The sequence below is a fragment of the Asparagus officinalis genome, chromosome 10, assembly GCF_001876935.1.
Source record: "Asparagus officinalis chromosome 10, Aspof.V1, whole genome shotgun sequence".
Classification (NCBI taxonomy): Eukaryota; Viridiplantae; Streptophyta; class Magnoliopsida; order Asparagales; family Asparagaceae; genus Asparagus; species Asparagus officinalis.
This window is the reverse complement of record NC_033803.1, coordinates 56,388,339-56,400,321: the sequence shown is the minus strand read 5'-3', so window position 1 is coordinate 56,400,321 and position 11,983 is coordinate 56,388,339. Positions and strand designations below refer to the sequence as shown.

Below are 11,983 nucleotides of genomic sequence, written 5' to 3'. Positions count from 1 at the left end.
ATGCCACATTGAATCCGGTGCCTTTGAAAGACTTTCTTGGTTGTATAGGAGATTTATGATCAATGGTTGCAGCATCTGTTGACCATCTTTTCTCAATGATTGGTGCGTGTTTGGATGCATGAACACTGATTTTGGTTCCTGCTTCAACTGGTTAACAGTGAACTTTAGAAGTTGATTTATGGTTCTTCTATTGGCTATATCATAATCTTGTGATATATATGTAATTTTGCTCATATGTAACTAGTACTTTGTCTTTTCATTTATTCATGTGACTAGAATAGAAGTACATGATCAATTGAGCATGAATTTTTGTGTCCTTTGGGGAAAAGACAAGAAGAAACGAACGCATAATGAGATGTATACTATCAAATGTTCATCTATATTGTTTACAGCCAAAAGTTATGTGTGTGTAAAGAATCACTAACCCGTGGGACTGTCTTTGGATGAATTGATACTTCTGGTAGTTGCGAAATCTACTGACTTCCTGCTCTCAGCACCTGACTCGTTTATACCAACTACGATAGTGTTTGTTCTTGCTGTAATCAATAAACATTATAAGGATAAATATAATGGAAACGAGCAGAGGTTGGTTATTTGATTTTTAATAACAGCTGACAAATAAGACCAAATTAAACTGTAGTCTGTTGGTTTCACTTTCTTTGCTTGTGAGCATAAGGTTGCATGCTACGTTATTCTATGTTATTCTATGTGTAGAAAGTCATAATTGAATCATGTATATTTAATTACAACATCATTTCCCTATGATTGAGAGTCTGCATTAAATGTCAATGGTGTTTAATACGCAGCTGTTATTTTATGTCTCCTGCATACATTTATCGCTGAGTATCAGACAATTATTTTGTTGTCGGTCTATATCGTTCTATTGAACTATCTAAATGTGATAAGATATCATCCATATCTCTGTTAACTTATTTGTTTATGTAATAAATAACATGATAAAGTTAAAGATAACCCACCTTATCTATTTGAAGCCTCTGTGGACATCCGATGGTTATTTAATGCATATATGCTATCTCTTGGCCGTCTCTTATATTGTTGCTCATTCTCAGTAACTAAGCCGATGTAATGTTGAAGTGTAGGCTTAAAGGGTGGCAGTAAAATTGAAGATTTAGCGGCAGCGCCATCTTGGTCAGAGCTGAACCCGAGAGAGCTAGAGGCATTAGTGCTCAAACTCATCAAACTATTACTTTTCTGTGAACTTTCATTGCTTCCATTTTGTACTTTAGGTGCATCAACATAATGAGGTTCTTCTGCTGCTGCTGCTGCTGCTGGTGCATTTATCACTTGTAGGATTTTGGGAATGGAGTGATTGACAACGATTACATTGCAGTTAATCTGTCTTGAGCAATATTCACTCTCCTTCTTTAGGGGCCTGTCCTCGTAATGCCCTCAATTTTTTGAGTTCTAGTAGTTTAAAAGATTAATCCTGTAGTATCGTTGTTTTGAACTTACTGCCCCTATAGTTTCATTTTGGCAGACAGAACCCCTGGGTTAAAATTTTTTACTCTTTTACCATGCTTGAAATTTCGGCAGCTTGCCAGTGGGTCAAATTAGTGAGTGTATCTGAGGGTAAAAGAGAAAAAAATTTGCCCAGTAGCCCTATCTACTGAAGTAAAACTACAGGGGCAGTAAGTTCATAAAAACGATACTATAAGGGGTACATGTGTAGTAAACCCCATCATAATCTAGAAATATCAGTACTCACCCATCAAGAATTACCCAGCTTGCCCGATACTCTTCAGCTTTATCAGCAACAGAGTTGATCTGTGCATGTTGAAGGATCCTCACTTGCATTCGGACTTGCTTCACATTATTTTTGCAACACAAATCATTCATCATCTCCAAACAGACTTCAGTTAACCCTTGCATGTTCTCATCATATACTACATTTAAGCTCTTCTTTTCTTTTATACTATCATTCCGCAGGTTCCATTTCTTTAGCAATGCTGATCAAGAATGCAGAGAAGATATATGAAGATCAATTTCCGCAAGAAAATAACTAGTAATAGAGAATAAAGAGAGATTGATTTTACAAGTAACAAGTGGGTTGAAGCCTGATCGATTATTCGGATTGCCTGAGAACATCGGTTTTATCAGTGCCAAGAGGACTAAGGTATCGTTATGTTGAACTATATTGCCTATTGCCCACTCTAATGCATAAGCAGTTATCTCCTTGGTTGCGTCTACTGCTACTACTACCACTGAGCTTTCCTTTGCATGGGCATCGCCTGTTCTTCTCAGACCTCCCATTTCTTGCTCTTTTGCTAAGGACTATGGTAATGTCACACCTTGACATGATAACTAAAGAGAAGGATCAATGTGGTCATATTAGACTCAGTCATATTGCTCATTTGCCTCCACTGGGCATGATTAGTGCGATTTTTGTGTTGTGGCTGTCCTTACGTCCACTTAGTAGGATGCTGAGAATAAATATTAGATTCTCTACTGTGTTCTATTCTGTTGAATATTTCCTATTTTCAATTTTAATGATGATTTCAGCAATCACATATTTTAGCAGCCGACTTTGAACTGTCTCAATTACCCTGCACATTTCTTGTTTGATTATAATTAAGTAATTGGATAAAAATTCTATCAGCGCGATTGTTGAAGTAAGCCTGTTTCAGAATCTGAATGGAACGAGAGCAGACAATGGCTAGAGACACGGTGAAGTTAAGAGTATGGAGGAACTTGGAATTAAGTATTGAATTGAACTAGTCAGTTTCTACACTATAATGATGTTTCCGGTATTATGCGGTTGGCTGGCCGGTTATTTAGTTGGGATTTAGTATGATTCAGTTTGTATTTGGATGATGTTGGCGGATTTTAAAGGCTATTATGCTCACCTGAACTAGTGATTGTTTTCTCATTCAACTGTCAAAACTTTGAGAATCATAATCAGCAGCTTGCTGATCTCAGATATTCTGTGTCTTCAGATCTCTGCATACGATACAGCGGCACCTTGGGATTGTTTGGCTACTTGCAAGTGTAATTGCTATAGTTGTTGAAACTGTTGTCACATGCGGTTGCAGTTGTGTTTTGCTCAGTTCAAGTTTAAAACTTGCGGTTTGTAATAGCAATTGTAGTTTCATGCGCTTGTTGTTGTTGTGCTTGTTGTTGTTGTGCGACAAGATTTTTTTTTTTAATCTTTGTTGGGAGATGGCTGCAATCAGAGTTACAATTTAAACACCTTTTACTGCATAAAAGATTGCAAACGCTACTTACTGGATGAATTTGAAGGCGTCAATTGCAATGGAAGATCTTTTTGCAATTGCAGTTCCTATCTTATTTATCAATCACAGCTACGCAGCTGCAGTTAGAATGAACGGACAAGCTCCTAGATGTGCAACACTCAATTTCTGTGATAAGATATTGGTATATGCTCCCCTCTACTTAATCTTCAGTAGGTTATGCAAGTAATCTCCAGGCCTTTGAAAATCACTGCATGTTTCATAAAGGCTTCACAGTCACTCAACTGAGATGACATCAAGAGATTATGATATCAATCTGACGAAAGTGCTCTATAGATAACACCACTTGTCTTGGCAACATATTATGCTGAAGGACGCATAAGGTAATGATGAATATAAGGACAGCTAAAAAGGAAGAAAATACATAGAAGACCCCCATGCTGCTGTTACACATTTCATCAAGCTCCATGCATCTGAGTCTCATATATAAACGTGCAAACACCCTTCCATTATTTCCTTTCCTATAGTTCATCTGACCTCGACGCACCTAGAACAAAATGCAAAGTTTAGTGGCATGTAACAACTAAGCTATATAGATGAACAACTTTAGAGACTTACTTACAACCATAGAAGAAGAAATTGCATAAGAGAAAAAAGATTATTCATCAAAAGGTTTCATCCTTCCTGGTACAAAGAGACCAAACAATTGCACTTGACATTTTTTTGTGATGTTATAACCCCTGAAACTAATCCAGAATCAACAAACAAAAAGAATCAAAACATACAACAACAACAAAACAAAACAATCTCTGTCAAAAGAACTCCATGTCCAAATATCTATCAGAATTCTTCACATTAACACCCCCTCCACCATTCTCACCACCCACACCAACCAAATGGTCACCATTCTTCCTTTTATAAGGCCTCGGTATCTCCGGAGGGCAAGCACACCTTATCAAAGCCCAATTCACACTCTGAAAAAATGGATGCTGCTTAATCTCAGTAGCCCCTCTCTTATAAGCAAGCCTCTGTTGAGGTTCCTTCACAAGCAAACCCCTGATCAAATCCCTTGCCGCGAAACCCACATTTGGAACTTCCGGAAACTTCAGAGGCTCACCAACCACATTAAACAAAGTAGCCCGGTTCCCCGACCCTTTAAAAGGGGTTTTTCCAAACAAAAGCTCATATAGAAAAATCCCAAATGTCCACCAATCAACTGCGCTGCCATGGCCTTCGCCTTTGATGATTTCAGGAGCAAGGTACTCGTGAGTCCCGACAAATGACATGGAGCGTGCGCTGGTGGGCTCTGCTAAAAGCTCGGGGAGAGGGGTAAAGTGAGTTGAGGTTGAAATTTCGCTGTTGTTTCTTGGTTTGTTGAGATCTTTGGATCGGGAGTTTGATAGAAAGCGAGGAGGGGCGAAGCAAGTTGGTTGGATACAAGAAGGAGGCTGGATGCAGGAGGAGGGTTCAATGCAGTAACCAGAGGATTTTGAGGACGTGTCTGAAGTGTTGTATCTTGAAGATTTGACGAGGGTAGGAGAGACAGCACAGCGGAGAGAGAGGTCGAAGTCGGAGAGCATGATGTGACCATCTTCTCTGACGAGGACGTTCTCTGGTTTGAGATCTCTGTAGATTACGCCGAGCATGTGGAGGTATTCCAATGCGAGGAGGACTTCAGCTACATAGAACCTGCAACGTTATATTTATAAAGGCCAAGTCTAATACGATAAACAAGTAACACCTGTGGAAATTGATAAATGGATAAATTGTCATTCAGTTTGAGAGCAATGTATAAAAGATCATTATGAAAAGATGCAACAAACAAGAATCATAGAAATTGTTTGCCCTCTGTCAATGAAAGTTTTCTTTTTCATTAGAAGTTTAAAAGTTATCTCTATTAAACTAGAAGTAATGATAAAAGAACCAGCCAGGATTTCAAGCTTGGTTATTCAGAGGAAGAAAGAAAATCCATGTTTCTGAATCCCCTTTTGAATTAAATTATGGTTTAAGTACTACTACCAGTCTCCATTCATAGTACTTGGAAAAAAATAAGAATTATTTTGAAAGTTGGAGTTCATCAGAACTGTTCGCCATCTCAACCAGAATTCTGTCAGTTACCAACTAAAAAGCATAACACACAACTCTAATTGAGCAGACTAATTGGAATCGCATGAGTTGTGATTATGTACCAATATAGGTCACCTGATAAGCTCGCTAGGCTACTTAGAATCAAATAGAATAGGCCCTTAGGAACACAACTTTATTACTCACTGTCAACCTAACATCAAATACGTATGAGTTTAATGGCAATATCCAATCTAGGCAAATATCTGCAAGAAAGTAGCTCGACATATAGCCCAACAAGCAATATAGCTGGTTTCGATGTAATCTTATTAATGAAACATCTTCTTTATTGTCATCTTACTAATGAAGCAGGATGGTGTTCTGTGCTTTACTCAAAAGGAAAAAGAAGAGATACAACCTAACAGACAAGTTGGCTGGATACTAGTGAAGAGATATAACTTGTTAGGTCCCTCTATACTGTGCCGCACCATCTACTTAGCACATCACTTATCTGAGATGCAGTGCAACTGAGATCACTTTTTTTAAGTATTTAGATTAGTATCTTTCAGAAATACTGAAGACACGGACAAGCAACTTTAGTTTCCTTGATGCGACCAAATGAATTCAAGAGAGAAAGGAAGATGATAGTTGATGCCAATATTTCTAGATTAATCCACAACTTGCAATTCCTATCTGCTTTAGAAATTAAACAACATGACCACAATCTCTGAAGGAAAGATGGCTACTTCTCCAATTACAACAAATTCTTTCAAAAACCATTTACTCGTGAAAACATAAAGAAAAATGAATTAGTTAAGAAGCTCAAAAACTACAATCCATTAGATGTTACTCTCATCCACCGCCAGAAATACTAAGGAATTTGGGACAACAATAACAAGGCCCTTTTATTGAAAATTTTGGGATCAGCTATATGAATCATTTTCCTCCATTCAGCTCTGTACAAAGGCTTCTTTGTCAAATCAGCAATTACTAGATCCTTACACTACTTTAATCTACGTCTTTGGTCTATCCCTGTTCCTATTATGCACTAAATTAACTATCCTATGACCCCCACTATGCAAACAATGGTCCCATGCTCATACCCAGGTCATCAGAGTATTGTCATTCATATTATTCTCACTGTAAGCTATTTTTAGAAAAATAAATCCCGAGTAATACCCAAGCTACCAAATAAACTAATAAAAGAGAAAATTCCGAATCATCTAGATGACCTCCCATAACTTTCTTTAAAGAGTGAAAATGGCTAGGAATTCATAGTTATCAATTGGCTTGCTAGTAAACGCTGCAGTACAGGACTAGTATATGCACTCTCAACTCATGACACTGATATCTGACATGGATATAGCCATATAGGGGCAGACCTCATAAATTTACTTGCCCTCTATGCTCCTCTCTCAATGCTGTAAGTTGTAAAGTTTGTATCCATGATTTACAGGAAGGAAAAAAGCTTGGACAACTCACATGCTTTTCTACAAAAAAGCTCACTTTTCTACTAAAGAGTTGTTCGTTCCTTAAACTTCAATTCCACGTAAAGTAGTTCTTAATATATGGTTCCTTACTAAAGAAGAAATCTAGAGCATTCATACATAGAAACAAGTTCTCGATCATCCAGCTAATGAGTACAGATCATGCAAGCAAAGTCATGGAAGCAAGCAATTACTAAGCTTAAATTATCATTATTGACAACCATCTTTAGACATAGGAAAAAATTGCCAAGTGTGCAAGTGTCCTAGAGCATCCAATACAGCAAACTTGAAACGTGAGGTCTCAGATACAGGGACAATATATAATAATATATAGCATAACCCATATTTAGAGGAGCAATAGGATATATTTTACACTGGTTATTTACCAATCTCACGACATCAATGTAGTTAAGAAAACATTATACTTTATTTCAGTGGAGAATATGGACACCATCTTGATTTTATTTCAATTTGTTTAATTATTAGTAAACTGGCAAAACAATGAAGAGTTTTAAATTTCATCTCTTTTCTCACTGGCATTATATAATCTCCAAGAAACTTTAAAGAACGCGCCACCCAGAAAATGCAAAACAGTAGCTCACGCTAAGGTCAGCATGACCACTAGAAAAAAATTGTACTCATAAGAAACAAGGATGACAATCGAGCTTTGCTATTGCAACAGTCACAACTCACAAGCAGTATATAATGGTCATTCTGGACAACCAAGAGGCTACTTGATAAACTCTTAACTCATGAATATTATTATCAAAAAAAAAAAAAAAAACTCATGGATATGAGCAGATAATATTTCTAATGGTCAAGATCAAATATTAGTGTGTAACAATGGCTACTTGATAAACTCTTAACTCATGAATATTATTATCAAAAAAAAAAAAAAAAACTCATGGATATGAGCAGATAATATTTCTAATGGTCAAGATCAAATATTAGTGTGTAACAATATGAGATAATAACCTTCTGACACAAACTGAACAAATTTTGAAGCTTTCAACTTTGATAAATCAACGTAAAATGGTAAGAAAACCATAACCATAACAGTCAGGCCTATCCCCACTATTACTCAAGTTACGTTCGACATTGAGTGTCATGAAATTGTTACTTACAGTGAAGAAAGAAAAAGAAGAATGATCTTACAAACAAAAAGGAATATCAAAAAATTATATAAGAGAAGAAGTCATGTCTTGACACGCAAACAATAGATTTTATAACTCAAAGAAAGAGAAATACGATTAACAAGATCTAACTTCTGCATTATAAAGAAACTTCAACAGAACATCTTGGATAAGACAAACAGACATAAGCGGTATCTGCAAACTGACATCTTAAAGAATGAAGAAGATGTAAAATCACCACGAATAGACCACATACCCTCCACGAGATTGTATTGCTCTACCCTCCTAGCTATTGTAGACTGTAGCCTGACCTAAAACTAAGCATAAATGTATACAGGCTTTAACAACTTTTCTACATGGACTCCAAAATCTCTTTTGGTTGCGATCGGTTTGCTTCATATGTTGAAGTATAATAACGGTTATAAATAAAACCTGACTTTCCTTAAATTTAGTAAGCTTTCATATGGACAAACTCTATCGTGCGGATCAGCCCTACAGCTCCCTTATGGAATCTTCACAATATATCATCAATTTATCCATGTTTACTAAAGCCAACAATCCACCAAAAAATCTCTACATGAAACGAGAGAAGCGAATGCTACATCCGTCGGTCATTTATTCTATATATTGCTTAGTAAATCAGGCAGCACTGTCGCGCTTTGCCTGCCTTAATCTAATAGAATTATTTGGGCAGCATTTAACCATGACCGAGTCAACTTTGCACAGATATGCACATGGTAATTATATAGCTAGTGTAAATGGAAGAAAATAGAGACAAATAAGTGTATCCACCTACTATTGAAGTCTATACAAAAATAGTCAACCATGGAAGCACAAAATAAGGTAATATTATTAATTACCTAGTAAAGCACTCAAAGTAACTTACCAAAATTTCAAACTCCTAATGGCAAATGTTTTATATTAGCCCATTTATTAAAGAGGACGAGAAGGTAAATTTCACAAAACCCTCCTGAATGATAATCAATGTGAATGTGTTTTATATTGGCAGCATTCTAATATTTTTGACGTAAGATGCACAAGAACCAATATTTTCACCAATCAAGATTAACAATCCTATACTAAAAAGCAAACCTCAAGATACAATCATTGAATTTTACTAAGTCCTACCAAAAGCAACATCAAGAAATTGAAAAAGGGGAACGCACCTGGCAGCCTGCTCGGGGAAATACTTCCCGGGCTGCCTCTGCCTTAGCGCATGCAAATCTCCACCAGGGCAATACTCCATCACAAGGCAAGAAAACTTCTCCGTCTCAAAATGCGTATACAAACTCGGCAGAAAAGGATGATCAAGACACTGCAAGATCTCCCTCTCCGTCTGAGCCCTCGGTAGCTTCTTCCTACCCTCAAGCGCCTCTTTATCCATCACCTTCATCGCAAAATAACTCCTCGTCCCGCTCAACTCCGCCAAATACACGCTCCCAATATCTCCACACCCCAATCTCTTCAAAAGCCTAAAATGGCTCAACCCGATAGCTCCATCTCGTTCCTTAATGGCTCGAATCGCCTCCCACCTGGAATCATTGGCCTTATGTGGCTTGTTCATGTTGCTACCTCGAGAGAGCCCGCTCTGCTATTGCTGCCGTCGGCGCTGTAAGTGGGCTCCTCGCCTGTGTTCTTGATGCTTCCGGCGACAGTGGTGGCCATTGAGACGCGGGCAGTGACGAAACTGGCCGAAGGGGACAAAGGCTGCTGGGGTTCGGGGCTCAGTTCTTTGACTGCTTCAAGAATGGGATCGACATTGAGGGTTTCAAGATTGCTCCCCAAATGGGCAATATGGGTATCAGGGGATTCGGCTGGAGAATCCATATCGGGGTCTCGAAGAAGGACTTGCCTAATGGTTTTCTTCACCTTCGGACTGCGATGATGATGAAGTTCTTTGAAGTTTAACGGGGGTTTTCTGGGCGCAGATGACGTTGACGCTGCTGCTGCCGCCATCTCATCACTCTCTCAAATTCAACCCCAATGCGACTCCTAAAGTGTCCAATCAATCCCAAATGCTCTGCATAGGTTTTGGGCATAAACGGATGACAAAGAATCAAAAAATAGAGAAAACCCAGATCAGAAACGGACTGAAGGTCGAGTAAGAAGAGAATCCTACCTGAAACGGTTGGGGATTCTTCAAGAATCGGAGCCGGGAGGCGAGAAAAAGATGGGAAATTTTCCGGTTTTGGAGATCTGGGGTCGGGGGCCCAAACGCGAGGATTTGTTAATTTTGTTGGGGTTTTATTTAAAAATTGGGTTCGATCGGCAAAACATCCGCAAGAAATTTAGTAGGGATTGAATGATGAGGACCCACATGTGTGCACATGAAGGAGAGGAGAAGGTGCATGTGCCATTTGGGTTTTGTTGTACACTATAAGCACTGGTTTGTCCGTCTACGTCAATGACAATAATAATGTTGTTATTATTGGTGTAGTTATTACATTGATAATGATATTTATTTGTATGATGTTTTTGAATAGTATGGCGCTGTCCAAGACTTGGGAGACATTTGTTTAGGAAAAATTATGTCACAGGTGTCAGGAGTTATCTTGTTGATAGATATGGGATCTCCTTTTAGGGGAGCCATGCTTACTTATTAGTAGGTCGTGTGTACATAGATCGTTTCTTCTATAATTTGCCCAAGGAAAGATGAAATTAAAAAAAAAAAAAGGTAAATGAATGAATAAATTCTCATTACACCAATGGAATGTACAGAAACAAATGCTCAAACTGAACTGTGTTTGATTTTAACCAAATTTAAGTGGCCACATTTTTCTCTCACGTTTTTTTTAGTTTAAGAAATTGGTCATGATTTATTTTATTTTTATAACTACTCACGTTCTATGCTAATTTCCTATTTGTCAAAATAACTACTCACAATGATGGGATGTGAGTGGTTATTTTATTTAAAAGACTTGGTCCTCTCTCTACCTAAAAAAATGTGAAAAATTTCTCTCCGTCAAGAAATTTTCGGAAAAGCTCAAGAGGGTTAAGGGAGAGAAACTCAAGTCTTCAAGATTGTTCAAGTTTATTCAAGTTTCAATCATGGATCAAGATACATTTTCTTAATTAGATTGTTCATTGTGAAAATCATTTTATTCTAAGATATTGGTATAATGATGATCAAATCATAATGAAGTTTGATTTGCTTAAGAATCAGTTTTAACATGTGGTATCAGACCCTTGATTAAAGAACTTATGATTTTCCATTATGATTCTTGTTTCTTGTCAATAATTCCATTATTGTTAATTAAATGTTTAAAATTTGGTAATTATTTTTTCGTTGTTTATTGTATATTATTTTGTTTGATAATTTTATTTGATATTAAAGTGAATACATAATCAGTTACTGCAAATTCGGATCTGTGAAATTCGGAACTGACTGTCCATTAATATGTATAAATATTTTGATTATAGTAAATATTTTAGGTGTAATAGCCTAGTGGTAAGGCTTGAGGATTTGGCCTAGAGGTCTGGTGTTCAAATCCCTAGGGTTACACCATATATATTAAAAGTCTGCATTGGGCCTTGGGAATCTTGGGGTCTCTGATTCCTAATGATGTTTTTATTTTAACTGCAAGTTCTAATTTTACTACAGCCTATTTGTCTATTTTTTGCCTGCATGATATTTCTATTTAAGCCACTGCACTGTTTATGCTGATGCACTAATTATGCATTAATTATGTATTAATTCTTCATGGACTATTATTTACGGCCTTATTATAACATTATTGTCTAGATTACGTTATACAATTTGAAATTTACAATTTTCATGGATGGTTTGTTAGTCCTCAAAGTGACCATACCTTGAAGTTTCATGCTTATCAAATTGTAATAATATAATTTCAATTACTCATGATTAAGTGATGCTACTAATGAAATGACTTATCAAATTGTAATAATATAATTTCAATTACTCATGATTAAGTGATGCTACTAATGAAATGACATAAACGTATATATATGTAATTTCAATTACTCATGATTAAGTGATGCTACTAATGAAATGACATAAACGTATATATATGTTGTCATAAGTAAATTGAGGTTTATTGATTATAAAATATTTAAGAATCGTCCAAAGGTT

General features: G+C 36.8%; 1 pseudogene; it reads right to left on the bottom strand.

Annotated features, from left to right (window-relative positions):
* Positions 3,849 to 10,244, bottom strand: LOC109825126 (annotated as a pseudogene).